The sequence below is a fragment of the Pseudophryne corroboree genome, chromosome 4, assembly GCF_028390025.1.
Source record: "Pseudophryne corroboree isolate aPseCor3 chromosome 4, aPseCor3.hap2, whole genome shotgun sequence".
NCBI classification, from domain to species: Eukaryota; Metazoa; Chordata; class Amphibia; order Anura; family Myobatrachidae; genus Pseudophryne; species Pseudophryne corroboree.
Window position 1 is genome coordinate 292,831,210 of NC_086447.1, and position 15,573 is coordinate 292,846,782.

Consider the following 15,573-nt stretch of genomic DNA (forward strand, 5'->3'; position numbering starts at 1 on the left):
TGCAAATGGTGGAAGGCGCATGCTCTTCACGTCCAGTGTTGGGAAGGTCAGGCATCGCAACCGACACAATTGGACTCTCCTTGTGGATTTGGGATTTCAAAGAACGCACAGTTCTTTGCGGTGCTTTTGCCAGCTTGAGTCTTTTCAGTTTTCTAGCGAGAGGCTGAGTGCTTCCATCCTCATGTGAAGCTGAACCACTAGCCATGAACATAGGCCAGGGCCTCAGCCGTTCCTTGCCACTCCGTGTGGTAAATGGCATATTGGCAAGTTTACGCTTCTCCTCCGACAATTTTATTTTAGGTTTTGGAGTCCTTTTTTTACTGATATTTGGTGTTTTGGTTTTGACATGCTCTGTACTATGCCATTGGGCATCGGCCTTGGCAGACGACGTTGCTGGCATTTCATCGTCTCGGCCATGACTAGTGGCAGCAGCTTCAGCACGAGGTGGAAGTGGATCTTGATCTTTCCCTAATTTTGGAACCTCAACATTTTTGTTCTCCATATTTTAATAGGCACAACTAAAAGGCACCTCAGGTAAACAATGGAGATGGATGGATTGGATACTAGTATACAATTATGGACGGGCTGCCGAGTGCCGACACAGAGGTAGCCACAGCCGTGAACTACCGCACTGTACTGTGTCTGCTGCTAATATATAGACTGGTTGATAAAGAGATAGTATACTCGTAACTAGTATGTATGTATAAAGAAAGAAAAAAAAACCACGGTTAGGTGGTATATACAATTATGGACGGGCTGCCGAGTGCCGACACAGAGGTAGCCACAGCCGTGAACTACCGCACTGTACTGTGTCTGCTGCTAATATATAGACTGGTTGATAAAGAGATAGTATACTCGTAACTAGTATGTATGTATAAAGAAAGAAAAAAAAAACACGGTTAGGTGGTATACAATTATGGACGGGCTGCCGAGTGCCGACACAGAGGTAGCCACAGCCGTGAACTACCGCACTGTACTGTGTCTGCTGCTAATATATAGACTGGTTGATAAAGAGATAGTATACTCGTAACTAGTATGTATGTATAAAGAAAGAAAAAAAAACCACGGTTAGGTGGTATATACAATTATGGACGGGCTGCCGAGTGCCGACACAGAGGTAGCCACAGCCGTGAACTACCGCACTGTACTGTGTCTGCTGCTAATATATAGACTGGTTGATAAAGAGATAGTATACTCGTAACTAGTATGTATGTATAAAGAAAGAAAAAAAAACCACGGTTAGGTGGTATATACAATTATGGACGGGCTGCCGAGTGCCGACACAGAGGTAGCCACAGCCGTGAACTACCGCACTGTACTGTGTCTGCTGCTAATATATAGACTGGTTGATAAAGAGATAGTATACTCGTAACTAGTATGTATGTATAAAGAAAGAAAAAAAAACCACGGTTAGGTGGTATATACAATTATAGACGGGCTGCCGAGTGCCGACACAGAGGTAGCCACAGCCGTGAGCTACCGCACTGTACTGTGTCTGCTGCTAATATATAGACTGGTTGATAAAGAGATAGTATACTCGTAACTAGTATGTATGTATAAAGAAAGAAAAAAAAACCACGGTTAGGTGGTATATACAATTATGGACGGGCTGCCGAGTGCCGACACAGAGGTAGCCACAGCCGTGAACTACCGCACTGTACTGTGTCTGCTGCTAATATAGACTGGTTGATAAAGAGATAGTATACTCGTAACTAGTATGTATGTATAAAGAAAGAAAAAAAAACCACGGTTAGGTGGTATATACAATTATGGACGGGCTGCCGAGTGCCGACACAGAGGTAGCCACAGCCGTGAACTACCGCACTGTACTGTGTCTGCTGCTAATATATAGACTGGTTGATAAAGAGATAGTATACTCGTAACTAGTATGTATGTATAAAGAAAGAAAAAAAAAACACGGTTAGGTGGTATATACAATTATGGACAGGCTGCCGAGTGCCGACACAGAGGTAGCCACAGCCGTGAACTACCGCACTGTACTGTGTCTGCTGCTAATATATAGACTGGTTGATAAAGAGATAGTATACTCGTAACTAGTATGTATGTATAAAGAAAGAAAAAAAAACCACGGTTAGGTGGTATATACAATTATGGACGGGCTGCCGAGTGCCGACACAGAGGTAGCCACAGCCGTGAACTACCGCACTGTACTGTGTCTGCTGCTAATATAGACTGGTTGATAAAGAGATAGTATACTACTAATATTATATATACTGGTGGTCAGGTCACTGGTCACTAGTCACACTGGCAGTGGCACTCCTGCAGCAAAAGTGTGCACTGTTTAATTTTAATATAATATTATGTACTCCTGGCTCCTGCTATAACCTATAACTGGCACTGCAGTAGTGCTCCCCAGTCTCCCCCACAATTATAAGCTGTGTGAGCTGAGCAGTCAGACAGATATATAATATATATAGATGATGCAGCACACTGGCCTGAGCCTGAGCAGTGCACACAGATATGGTATGTGACTGACTGAGTCACTGTGTGTATCGCTTTTTTCAGGCAGAGAACGGATATATTAAATAAACTGCACTGTGTGTCTGGTGGTCACTCACTATATAATATATTATGTACTCCTGGCTCCTGCTATAACCTATAACTGGCACTGCAGTAGTGCTCCCCAGTCTCCCCCACAATTATAAGCTGTGTGAGCTGAGCAGTCAGACAGATATATATAATATTATATATAGATAATAGATGATGCAGCACACTGGCCTGAGCCTGAGCAGTGCACACAGATATGGTATGTGACTGAGTCACTGTGTGCTGTGTATCGCTTTTTTCAGGCAGAGAACGGATTATAAATAAAACTGGTGGTCACTGGTCACTATCAGCAAAACTCTGCACTGTACTGAGTACTCCTAATGCTCCCCAAAATTAGTAAATCAAGTGTCTCTCTAATCTATTCTAAACGGAGAGGACGCCAGCCACGTCCTCTCCCTATCAATCTCAATGCACGTGTGAAAATGGCGGCGACGCGCGGCTCCTTATATAGAATCCGAGTCTCGCGATAGAATCCGAGCCTCGCGAGAATCCGACAGCGTCATGATGACGTTCGGGCGCGCTCGGGTTAACCGAGCAAGGCGGGAAGATCCGAGTCGCTCGGACCCGTGAAAAAAAACATGAAGTTCTGGCGGGTTCGGATTCAGAGAAACCGAACCCGCTCATCTCTACTATTATCTATATATAATATTATATATATCTGTCTGACTGCTCAGCTCACACAGCTTATAATTGTGGGGGAGACTGGGGAGCACTACTGCAGTGCCAGTTATAGGTTATAGCAGGAGCCAGGAGTACATAATATATTATATAGTGAGTGATCACCAGACACACAGTGCAGTTTATTTAATATATCCGTTCTCTGCCTGAAAAAAGCGATACACACAGTGACTCAGTCAGTCACATACCATATCTGTGTGCACTGCTCAGGCTCAGGCCAGTGTGCTGCATCATCTATTATCTATATATAATATTATATATATCTGTCTGACTGCTCAGCTCACACAGCTTATAATTGTGGGGGAGACTGGGGAGCACTACTGCAGTGCCAGTTATAGGTTATAGCAGGAGCCAGGAGTACATAATATATTATATAGTGAGTGACCACCAGACACACAGTGCAGTTTATTTAATATATCCATTCTCTGCCTGAAAAAAGCGATACACACAGTGACTCAGTCAGTCACATACCATATCTGTGTGCACTGCTCAGGCTCAGGCCAGTGTGCTGCATCATCTATTATCTATATATAATATTATATATATCTGTCTGACTGCTCAGCTCACACAGCTTATAATTGTGGGGGAGACTGGGGAGCACTACTGCAGTGCCAGTTATAGGTTATAGCAGGAGCCAGGAGTACATAATATATTATATAGTGAGTGACCACCAGACACACAGTGCAGTTTATTTAATATATCCGTTCTCTGCCTGAAAAAAGCGATACACACAGTGACTCAGTCAGTCACATACCATATCTGTGTGCACTGCTCAGGCTCAGGCCAGTGTGCTGCATCATCTATATATATTATATATCTGTCTGACTGCTCAGCTCACACAGCTTATAATTGTGGGGGAGACTGGGGAGCACTACTGCAGTGCCAGTTATAGGTTATAGCAGGAGCCAGGAGTACATATTATATTAAAATTAAACAGTGCACACTTTTGCTGCAGGAGTGCCACTGCCAGTGTGACTGACCAGTGACCTGACCACACTGACCACCAGTATAGTTAGTAGTATACTTATATTGTGATTGCCTGAAAAAGTTAAACACTCGTCGTGTGACTTCACTTGTGTGTTTTTTTTTTTTTATTCTATAAAAATAAAACTCATTCTGCTGACAGACAGTGTCCAGCAGGTCCGTCATTATATAATATATAATATATACCTGTCCGGCTGCAGTAGTGATATATATATATTTTTTATATCATTTATCATCCAGTCGCAGCAGACACAGTACGGTAGTTCACGGCTGTGGCTACCTCTGTGTCTCTGCACTCGGCAGGCAGTCCGTCCATAATTGTAATACCACCTAACCGTGGATTTTTTTCATTCTTCTTTATACATACATAGTTACATAGACATCTTCTCTTTATCAACCAGTCTATATTAGCTGCAGACACAGTACAGTACGGTAGTTCACGGCTGTGGCTACCTCTGTGTCTGCACTCGGCAGGCAGTCCGTCCATAATTGTATACCACCTAACCGTGGTTTTTTTTCATTCTTCTTTATACATACATAGTTACATAGACATCTTCTCTTTATCAACCAGTCTATATTAGCTGCAGACACAGTACAGTACGGTAGTTCACGGCTGTGGCTACCTCTGTGTCTGCACTCGGCAGGCAGTCCGTCCATAATTGTATACCACCTAACCGTGGATTTTTTTCAGTCTTCTTTATACATACATAGTTACATAGACATCTTCTCTTTATCAACCAGTCTATATTAGCTGCAGACACAGTACAGTACGGTAGTTCACGGCTGTGGCTACCTCTGTGTCTGCAGTCGGCAGGCAGTCCATAATTGTATACTAGTATCCATCTCCATTGTTTACCTGAGGTGCCTTTTAGTTGTGCCTATTAAAATATGGAGAACAAAAATGTTGAGGTTCCAAAATTAGGGAAAGATCAAAATCCACTTCCACCTCGTGCTGAAGCTGCTGCCACTAGTCATGGCCGAGACGATGAAATGCCAGCAACGTCGTCTGCCAAGGCCGATGCCCAATGTCATAGTACAGAGCATGTCAAATCCAAAACACCAAATATCAGAAAAAAAAGGACTCCAAAACCTAAAATAAAATTGTCGGAGGAGAAGCGTAAACTTGCCAATATGCCATTTACCACACGGAGTGGCAAGGAACGGCTGAGGCCCTGGCCTATGTTCATGGCTAGTGGTTCAGCTTCACATGAGGATGGAAGCACTCAGCCTCTCGCTAGAAAAATGAAAAGACTCAAGCTGGCAAAAGCAGCACAGCAAAGAACTGTGCATTCTTCGAAATCCCAAATCCACAAGGAGAGTCCAATTGTGTCGGTTGCGATGCCTGACCTTCCCAACACTGGACGTGAAGAGCATGCGCCTTCCACTATTTGCATGCCCCCTGCAAGTGCTGGAAGGAGCACCCGCAGTCCAGTTCCTGATAGTCAGATTGAAGATGTCAGTGTTGAAGTACACCAGGATGAGGAGGATATGGGTGTTGCTGGCGCTGGGGAGGAAATTGACCAGGAGGATTCTGATGGTGAGGTGGTTTGTTTAAGTCAGGCACCCGGGGAGACACCTGTTGTCCGTGGGAGGAATATGGCCGTTGACATGCCAGGTGAAAATACCAAAAAAATCAGCTCTTCGGTGTGGAGGTATTTCACCAGAAATGCGGACAACAGGTGTCAAGCCGTGTGTTCCCTTTGTCAAGCTGTAATAAGTAGGGGTAAGGACGTTAACCACCTCGGAACATCCTCCCTTATACGTCACCTGCAGCGCATTCATAATAAGTCAGTGACAAGTTCAAAAACTTTGGGTGACAGCGGAAGCAGTCCACTGACCAGTAAATCCCTTCCTCTTGTAACCAAGCTCACGCAAACCACCCCACCAACTCCCTCAGTGTCAATTTCCTCCTTCCCCAGGAATGCCAATAGTCCTGCAGGCCATGTCACTGGCAATTCTGACGAGTCCTCTCCTGCCTGGGATTCCTCCGATGCATCCTTGCGTGTAACGCCTACTGCTGCTGGCGCTGCTGTTGTTGCCGCTGGGAGTCGATGGTCATCCCAGAGGGGAAGTCGTAAGCCCACTTGTACTACTTCCAGTAAGCAATTGACTGTTCAACAGTCCTTTGCGAGGAAGATGAAATATCACAGCAGTCATCCTACTGCAAAGCGGATAACTGAGGCCTTGACAACTATGTTGGTGTTAGACGTGCGTCCGGTATCCGCCGTTAGTTCACAGGGAACTAGACAATTTATTGAGGCAGTGTGCCCCCGTTACCAAATACCATCTAGGTTCCACTTCTCTAGGCAGGCGATACCGAGAATGTACACGGACGTCAGAAAAAGACTCACCAGTGTCCTAAAAAATGCAGTTGTACCCAATGTCCACTTAACCACGGACATGTGGACAAGTGGAGCAGGGCAGGGTCAGGACTATATGACTGTGACAGCCCACTGGGTAGATGTATGGACTCCCGCCGCAAGAACAGCAGCGGCGGCACCAGTAGCAGCATCTCGCAAACGCCAACTCTTTCCTAGGCAGGCTACGCTTTGTATCACCGCTTTCCAGAATACGCACACAGCTGAAAACCTCTTACGGCAACTGAGGAAGATCATCGCGGAATGGCTTACCCCAATTGGACTCTCCTGTGGATTTGTGGCATCGGACAACGCCAGCAATATTGTATGTGCATTAAATATGGGCAAATTCCAGCACGTCCCATGTTTTGCACATACCTTGAATTTGGTGGTGCAGAATTTTTTAAAAAACGACAGGGGCGTGCAAGAGATGCTGTCGGTGGCCAGAAGAATTGCGGGACACTTTCGGCGTACAGGCACCACGTACAGAAGACTGGAGCACCACCAAAAACTACTGAACCTGCCCTGCCATCATCTGAAGCAAGAAGTGGTAACGAGGTGGAATTCAACCCTCTATATGCTTCAGAGGTTGGAGGAGCAGCAAAAGGCCATTCAAGCCTATACAATTGAGCACGATATAGGAGGTGGAATGCACCTGTCTCAAGTGCAGTGGAGAATGATTTCAACGTTGTGCAAGGTTCTGATGCCCTTTGAACTTGCCACACGTGAAGTCAGTTCAGACACTGCCAGCCTGAGTCAGGTCATTCCCCTCATCAGGCTTTTGCAGAAGAAGCTGGAGGCATTGAAGAAGGAGCTAAAAGGGAGCGATTCCGCTAGGCATGTGGGACTTGTGGATGCAGCCCTTAATTCGCTTAACAAGGATTCACGGGTGGTCAATCTGTTGAAATCAGAGCACTACATTTTGGCCACCGTGCTCGATCCTAGATTTAAAGCCTACCTTGGATCTCTCTTTCTGGCAGACACAAGTCTGCTGGGGTTGAAAGACCTGCTGGTGACAAAATTGTCAAGTCAAGCGGAACGCGACCTGTCAACATCTCCTCCTTCACATTCTCCCGCAACTGGGGGTGCGAGGAAAAGGCTCAGAATTCCGAGCCCACCCGCTGGCGGTGATGCAGGGCAGTCTGGAGCGACTGCTGATGCTGACATCTGGTCCGGACTGAAGGACCTGACAACGATTACGGACATGTCGTCTACTGTCACTGCATATGATTCTCTCAACATTGATAGAATGGTGGAGGATTATATGAGTGACCGCATCCAAGTAGGCACGTCACACAGTCCATACTTATACTGGCAGGAAAAAGAGGCAATTTGGAGGCCCTTGCACAAACTGGCTTTATTCTACCTAAGTTGCCCTCCCACAAGTGTGTACTCCGAAAGAGTGTTTAGTGCCGCCGCTCACCTTGTCAGCAATCGGCGTACGAGGTTACATCCAGAAAATGTGGAGAAGATGATGTTCATTAAAATGAATTATAATCAATTCCTCCGCGGAGACATTGACCAGCAGCAATTGCCTCCACAAAGTACACAGGGAGCTGAGATGGTGGATTCCAGTGGGGACGAATTGATAATCTGTGAGGAGGGGGATGTACACGGTGATATATCGGAGGGTGAAGATGAGGTGGACATCTTGCCTCTGTAGAGCCAGTTTGTGCAAGGAGAGATTAATTGCTTCTTTTTTGGGGGGGGTCCAAACCAACCCGTCATATCAGTCACAGTCGTGTGGCAGACCCTGTCACTGAAATGATGGGTTGGTTAAAGTGTGCATGTCCTGTTTTGTTTATACAACATAAGGGTGGGTGGGAGGGCCCAAGGACAATTCCATCTTGCACCTCTTTTTTCTTTTCTTTTTCTTTGCATCATGTGCTGATTGGGGAGGGTTTTTTGGAAGGGACATCCTGCGTGACACTGCAGTGCCACTCCTAGATGGGCCCGGTGTTTGTGTCGGCCACTAGGGTCGCTAATCTTACTCACACAGTCAGCTACCTCATTGCGCCTCTTTTTTTCTTTGCGTCATGTGCTGTTTGGGGAGGGTTTTTTGGAAGGGACATCCTGCGTGACACTGCAGTGCCACTCCTAGATGGGCCCGGTGTTTGTGTTGGCCACTAGGGTCGCTAATCTTACTCACACAGCTACCTCATTGCGCCTCTTTTTTTCTTTGCGTCATGTGCTGTTTGGGGAGGGTTTTTTGGAAGGGACATCCTGCGTGACACTGCAGTGCCACTCCTAGATGGGCCCGGTGTTTGTGTCGGCCACTAGGGTCGCTAATCTTACTCACACAGCTACCTCATTGCGCCTCTTTTTTTCTTTGCGTCATGTGCTGTTTGGGGAGGGTTTTTTGGAAGGGCCATCCTGCGTGACACTGCAGTGCCACTCCTAGATGGGCCCGGTGTTTGTGTCAGCCACTAGGGTCGCTAATCTTACTCACACAGCTACCTCATTGCGCCTCTTTTTTTCTTTGCGTCATGTGCTGTTTGGGGAGGGTTTTTTGGAAGGGACATCCTGCGTGACACTGCAGTGCCACTCCTAGATGGGCCCGGTGTTTGTGTCGGCCACTAGGGTCGCTTATCTTACTCACACAGCGACCTCGGTGCAAATTTTAGGACTAAAAATAATATTGTGAGGTGTGAGGTATTCAGAATAGACTGAAAATGAGTGTAAATTATGGTTTTTGAGGTTAATAATACTTTGGGATCAAAATGACCCCCAAATTCTATGATTTAAGCTGTTTTTTAGTGTTTTTTGAAAAAAACACCCGAATCCAAAACACACCCGAATCCGACAAAAAAAATTCGGTGAGGTTTTGCCAAAACGCGTTCGAACCCAAAACACGGCCGCGGAACCGAACCCAAAACCAAAACACAAAACCCGAAAAATTTCAGGCGCTCATCTCTAGTTTCCACCCAGAAATACCCACTTCCTGTCAATCACTCACCGATCAGCAGAGTGACTGAAAAGTGTAGCTCGGACCTGTGTAAAATTGCATAGTTTTGTGTGAAAATACTTAGCGTCCATTTTTAGACTGATTGCTATTCTGCTAAAAACGTCAGTGAGCGAACAACTCGGAATGACCACCCCTGTCTCTTATCCTGTGCTAGCAAGCCTGCACACCCTAGCTACTTATAATGGGATGCGCTACCTAGCTGAGAATTAGTACTACAACATAGAAACAAGAGAGCAGGTGCACCATACAATCATTAGAATTTTAATAAATGTAATAATTATACATCATATAAAAGGTTTTTGTCATAAAATTGGCCAATATTATGAGCATACACACCAAATGTCAAGGTAAACTCATCCAGTAGGTCCCTAACATTATAGGGGTTCACCTCCGGGGCGCAGTGCACCCCCAAACCAGCCCAGCCAAACCATCAGAAAAGAGTCCTGAGAATGTTGCTGTTCCTACTGCAATCCTCATTTAGGTCTGGGGTGATGTGGTCTATGCAAGACTTTGGGGTACATTTACTAAGCAGTGATAAGAGCGGAGAAGTGAGCCAGTGGAGAAATTTCCCCATCAACCAATCAGCAGCTCTGTATCATTTTATAGTATGCAAATTATAGATGTTACTTCAGTGCTGATTGGTTGCCATGGGCAACTTCTCTACTGGCTCACTTCTCCGCTCTTATCACTGCTTAGTAAATGTTCCCTTTGTGATAACAACTCAGCTGGACAAACCCAAGGAGACAGACATGAAGTTAGTTGTGTCACCCTGTTTACAAAACTTATATCCACTTCATGTCTCAACTCCAGAGAAAGTCTTTTTTGTCCATCTGCTCTACAGCCAGTTGAGAACTGTCTGCAGAGCTGAGAATCTATGGTGAGTATTATTTCCATTTGGTCTTCCTATAGAAGATCATTGGGCAAGGATTCCAAAATTAGAAAATCCTGGGGCAAAGCCAATTGATTGCAATAAAAAAACATGGTTATTGTGCCTTGTTTTCAATTACTGTGAATATGCATGTCCCCAGTTCTCGCACCATCCAATTGAAAAAAATCGGACAATTACTGATTCCAGCACTTCTGCGCATGTAATTGCATGCAATTAAGATTAAGAACCACCAGGGGGGGGGGGGGGGGGTAATGGAGCGTCTACGGCGTGTTTTGTGGGTGTCGACACACCGTTTGAGGGGTGTGGTCCAGACAACGCAGGCGTGTCCAGACCGTTTGCTGGGCACTGGCCCTGTTTTGTATATAGGGGCGCCAATGCTGTATCTTGCTAAAATGTCTAGTTACAGGACTGGTAGTAACTGAGCATAAATGCAGGACACAGTGGCAGATCATAACATAAGTGCATATCATAAGTAGAGATTTTCGGGTTTTGTGTTTTGGTTTTGGATTCGGTTCCTCGGCCGTGTTTTGGATTCGGACGCCTTTTGGCAAAACCTCCCTGAAATTTTTTGGGCGGATTCGGATGTGTTTTGGATTCGGGTGTTTTTTTCAAAAACGCCTCAAAAACAGCTTAAGTCATAGAATTTGGGGGTAATTTTTATACTATAGTATTATTAACCTCAATAACCACAATTTCCACTAATTTCCAGTCTATTCTGAACACCTCACACCTCACAATACTATTTTTAGTTCTAAAATTTGCACCAAGGTCGCTGGATGACTAAGCTAAGCGACCCAAGAGGGTGGCACAAACACCTGGCCCATCTAGGAGTGGCACTGCAGTGTCAGACAGGATGGCACTTAAAATTTTTTACCCCAAACAGCACATGATGCAAAGAAAAGAGAAAAAGATGTGCACTGTGGTCGCTGGACGGCTAAGCTAAGCGACACAAACACCTCAATATCACAGAAATTATTCATTCTAATCAATGGTATTATTGGTCCAAATCACTGGAAGAAAATGACAAAATCACTGGAATTATTCGTTCTAATCAATGGTATTATTGGTCCAAATCACTGGAAGAAAATGACAAAATCACTGGAATTATTCGTTCTAATCAATGGTATTATTGGTCCAAATCACTGGAAGAAAATGACAAAATCACTGGAATTATTCGTAAAATTTGTAGAAAGTCGCCGCTTTCTGATTACAGAAATGCTCAGATATTCCTGCGAATCCACAATCCCTTCCAAGAGGAAAAAGAAATTGAGAAACCGTTGTTTGAGAACGTTTGTTCTCTTTCCCTTACAAAGGTACAAACCACTTTCCAAGAAGACTGACGTTTTTGGGATTATGGAGACATAATGTTTTTGAATATAAATCCTAAAGCAGGTGGTGTATTAGAGCAAAAGAGTGCATAGACCAGCCATGCAGTTTCTGAAATATTATGACAAAATGTTACTGTATTTCATAAGCACTCATTCCTAACTCTGCTAAGTACTGTTTGGTATACTGTATCTGGCTTCCATGAGATAGTTGTCCATTATTTCAGCTTCCATTGACCTTTTTGAAAGCGGTAGAAGTTATTGATTCTTTTTTTCCCCCCTATTTTTAATTTTCTCCTGCATAGCCCAGTAAAATGTTGCAATGTTAAGTATTGACTTGTGCCTTCTGGGGATCCACTTCTTCACCAAACCCAGCCAAATCTCATCCTAACCCTCTGTTCCATGATCCCTATGTACCCCATCTGTGTCACCCATGTCTGTCTACCCTTTCCCTTTAGATTGTAAGCTCTCACGAGCAGTGCCCTCTTCCCTCATGTGCTTATCCTTTGTCTTACTTTAATAATCTTTAACTGTACCACATCCAGCAGTCTTCTGCCACCTGATACTTATTCCAGTGTCATCTGCTGATGTAACTATGTTTATTTACCCTGTACTTGTCCTATACTGTCATCAACTGTAAGTTGCTGTTTTCCTGTTTGATTATTTATGTACTCTGTAATTGGGCGATGCTGAACCCTTGTGGCACCATATAAATAAAGGATAATAATAATAATATAGGGTGTATAATCCCCAGGTGTATCTCACACATCACACAGTACAGTATATAGGGTGTACAATCCCCAGGTGTATCTCACACATCGCTCAGTACAGATTACAGGATGTATAAAATCACCAGGTGTATAACACACGTCGCACAGTACAGTATACATACTGGTCACAACAATGCAGCAGATATTGAGCACTGATCAGGATACTAGAAGTGACACAGAGCTGCAAGATACAGCAATTGCCTACTGTACTGTACTATATGTATGCTGCTGGTCACCAAAATGCTGCACTGTCCTACTATATACTGCTCACAATAATGCAGCACAGAGATAGTATACTTGACATAGAGCTGCAAGATACAGCAATGGCCTACTGTACTGTACTATATGTATACTGCTGGTTACCAAAATGTTGCACTGTCCTACTATATACTGCTCACAATAATGCAGCACAGAGATAGTATACTTGACACAGAGCTGCAAGATACAGCAATGGCCTACTGTACTGTACTATATGTATACTGCTGGTCACCAAAATGCTGCACTGTCCTACTATATACTGCTCACAATAATGCAGCACAGAGATAGTATACTTGACACTGAGCTGCAAGATACAGCAATGGCCTACTGTACTGTACTATATTTATACTGCTGGTCACCAAAATGCTGCACTGTCCTATTATATACTGCTCACAATAATGCAGCACAGAGATAGTATACTTGACACAGAGCTGCAAGATACAGCAATGGCCTACTGTACTGTACTATATTTATACTGCTGGTCACCAAAATGATGCACTGTCCTACTATATACTGCTCACAATAATGCAGCACAGAGATAGTATACTTGACACAGAGCTGCAAGAAACAGAAATGGCCTACTGTACTGTACTATATATATGCTGCTGGTCACCAAAATGCTGCACTATCCTACTATATGCTGCTCACAATAATGCAGCACAAATATAGTATACTTGACACAGAGCTGCAAGATACAGCAATGGCCTACTGTACTGTACTATATGTATACTGCTGGTCACCAAAATGCTGCATTGTCCTACTATATACTGCTCACAATAATGCAGCACAGAGATAGTATACTTGACACAGAGCTGCAAGATACAGCAAATGCCTACTGTACTGTACTATATGTATACTGCTGGTCACCAAAATGCTGCACTGTCCTACTATATACTGCTCACAATAATGCAGCACAGAGATAGTATACTTTACACAGAGCTGCAAGATACAGCAATGGCCTACTGTACTGTACTATATGTATACTGCTGGTCACCAAAATGCTGCACTGTCCAACTATATACTGCTCACAATAATGCAGCACAGAGATAGTATACTTGACACAGAGCTGCAAGATACAGTAATGGCCTACTGTACTGTACTACTATAATTATATACTGGTGGTCCCCAGTCCCCACAATGCAGCACACTGATCAGATATTTGCAGCACACTGAGCACAGATATGGAGCGTTTTCAGGCAGAGAATGTAGATATTTTCAGCACACTGAGCACAGATATTTGCAGCACACTGAGCACAGATTACAGAGGTTTTCAGGGAGAGAACGCAGCCACGTCCTCTCCATTCAATCTCCAATGCATGAGTGAAAATGGCGGCGACGCGCGGCTCCTTATATAGAATATGAATCTTGCGAGAATCCGACAGCGGGATGATGACGTTCGGGTTAACCGAGCAAGGCGGGAAGATCCGAGGCTGCCTCGGAACAGTGTAAAATAGGTGAAGTTCGGGGGGGTTCGGATCTCGGAGAACCAAACCCGCTCATCTCTAATCATAAGTATCAAACATTAATATCAACACAGACTGGGTTGGACAGATTGACAGGGGTAAGGCTAGAGAATGTCGTTGACACTGGAGTTAGTAGCGTTGATGCAGGACTCTGATTCAGGGGCATTTTAAGAGAGGAGGAGACCCGCATGCAGCCTCCGTTGCGGGACCCCTCCTCTCCGGCAGCTAGCAGACTCTGGCTTAAAGCTAGAGCCTACTGCACATGCACAGGTCTCCGGGAACATGGCATCCGCACATTGTTCCTGAGGACACCTCCAGTGCGCATGCGCAAATCACTCGGAAATGGCCGCTGTGGTAATCCGTGCCCACACTGCAGAGCTGCCGCAGGACTCCGGAGGGGTAAGTATGTTCTATGGGTGCAGTGTGTGGTGTGGTTCCCCCCGGACCTAGGGGCCCATGTGCACCACACACACTGCACCCATTATAGAAATGCCTATGCGGTGATCCTATATCCAACGAATGGGTGAGCAAGCCTAATCAAATTCGCTAAAGGAAACAAAAGCGAGGAACACTGGTGACATAGAGATGCTAGAGAGAAATAAGAGGGTGGAGGATCCTGCCAGCAAGAGCCTACATACTAGAGGAAAGGGGTGAAAGGTTGGAGAGTGAACTGGGTGGATATGTGATGTAAATTATTGTTTGACCCCTAAAAGCTTGAATATGATGGTGAGGCCATTTCAGCAAAGCAAACACTCTGACACTGTTGCTTCGAGTGCAAAGAAACTGTGGTAGAACAACAGCCAGAAAATGCCTGTGTTACACTCGGGGTAAGTATCACGTGGTAGGTTACAATTTCAAGGTCAGTATTAAAGAGTTAAGTTTCTGTGACAATTCACAGTATACTTCAAATTACAATTAGCACAGACATTAATTACACAGTTGCTCCTCAGTAGTTTTTATTTAGATGGAACGCTTCTGGGCAACCTTTTCTCTACTGTAAAGCTTAGAAGTAGGTATCACAATTTACAATAACACTTTGTGCAATTCACATTACCACAAAACATTACAGGATGTGTTATCCACTGCTAACAATCTTATTAACCTAATAAAAGCAACTAAGGTAGCAACAAACATAAACATTGCATTACTAGTGGGGCCGCATGCCCTAGTTTATGTCCATTAAATAGTTCATGTTGCAGGACTCAGTAGTAATAGCTATAGCTCCTTAATCAGTGATCCCAGTTTTGAAAGTTCACAGTCTAATATAAAATGTGTAGGTCTTGCAGGACTAGACTGACTGAAATACAAAGAGCAAG

At 44.5% G+C, this 15,573-nt stretch overlaps 1 long non-coding RNA gene across 1 annotated transcript in view; it reads right to left on the bottom strand.

Annotated features, from left to right (window-relative positions):
• LOC134909395 (uncharacterized) overlaps positions 1 to 15,573 on the bottom strand; it is a 48,010-nt gene that overhangs the window by 30,890 nt on the left and 1,547 nt on the right. The gene's annotated exons all lie outside the window — the stretch shown is intronic.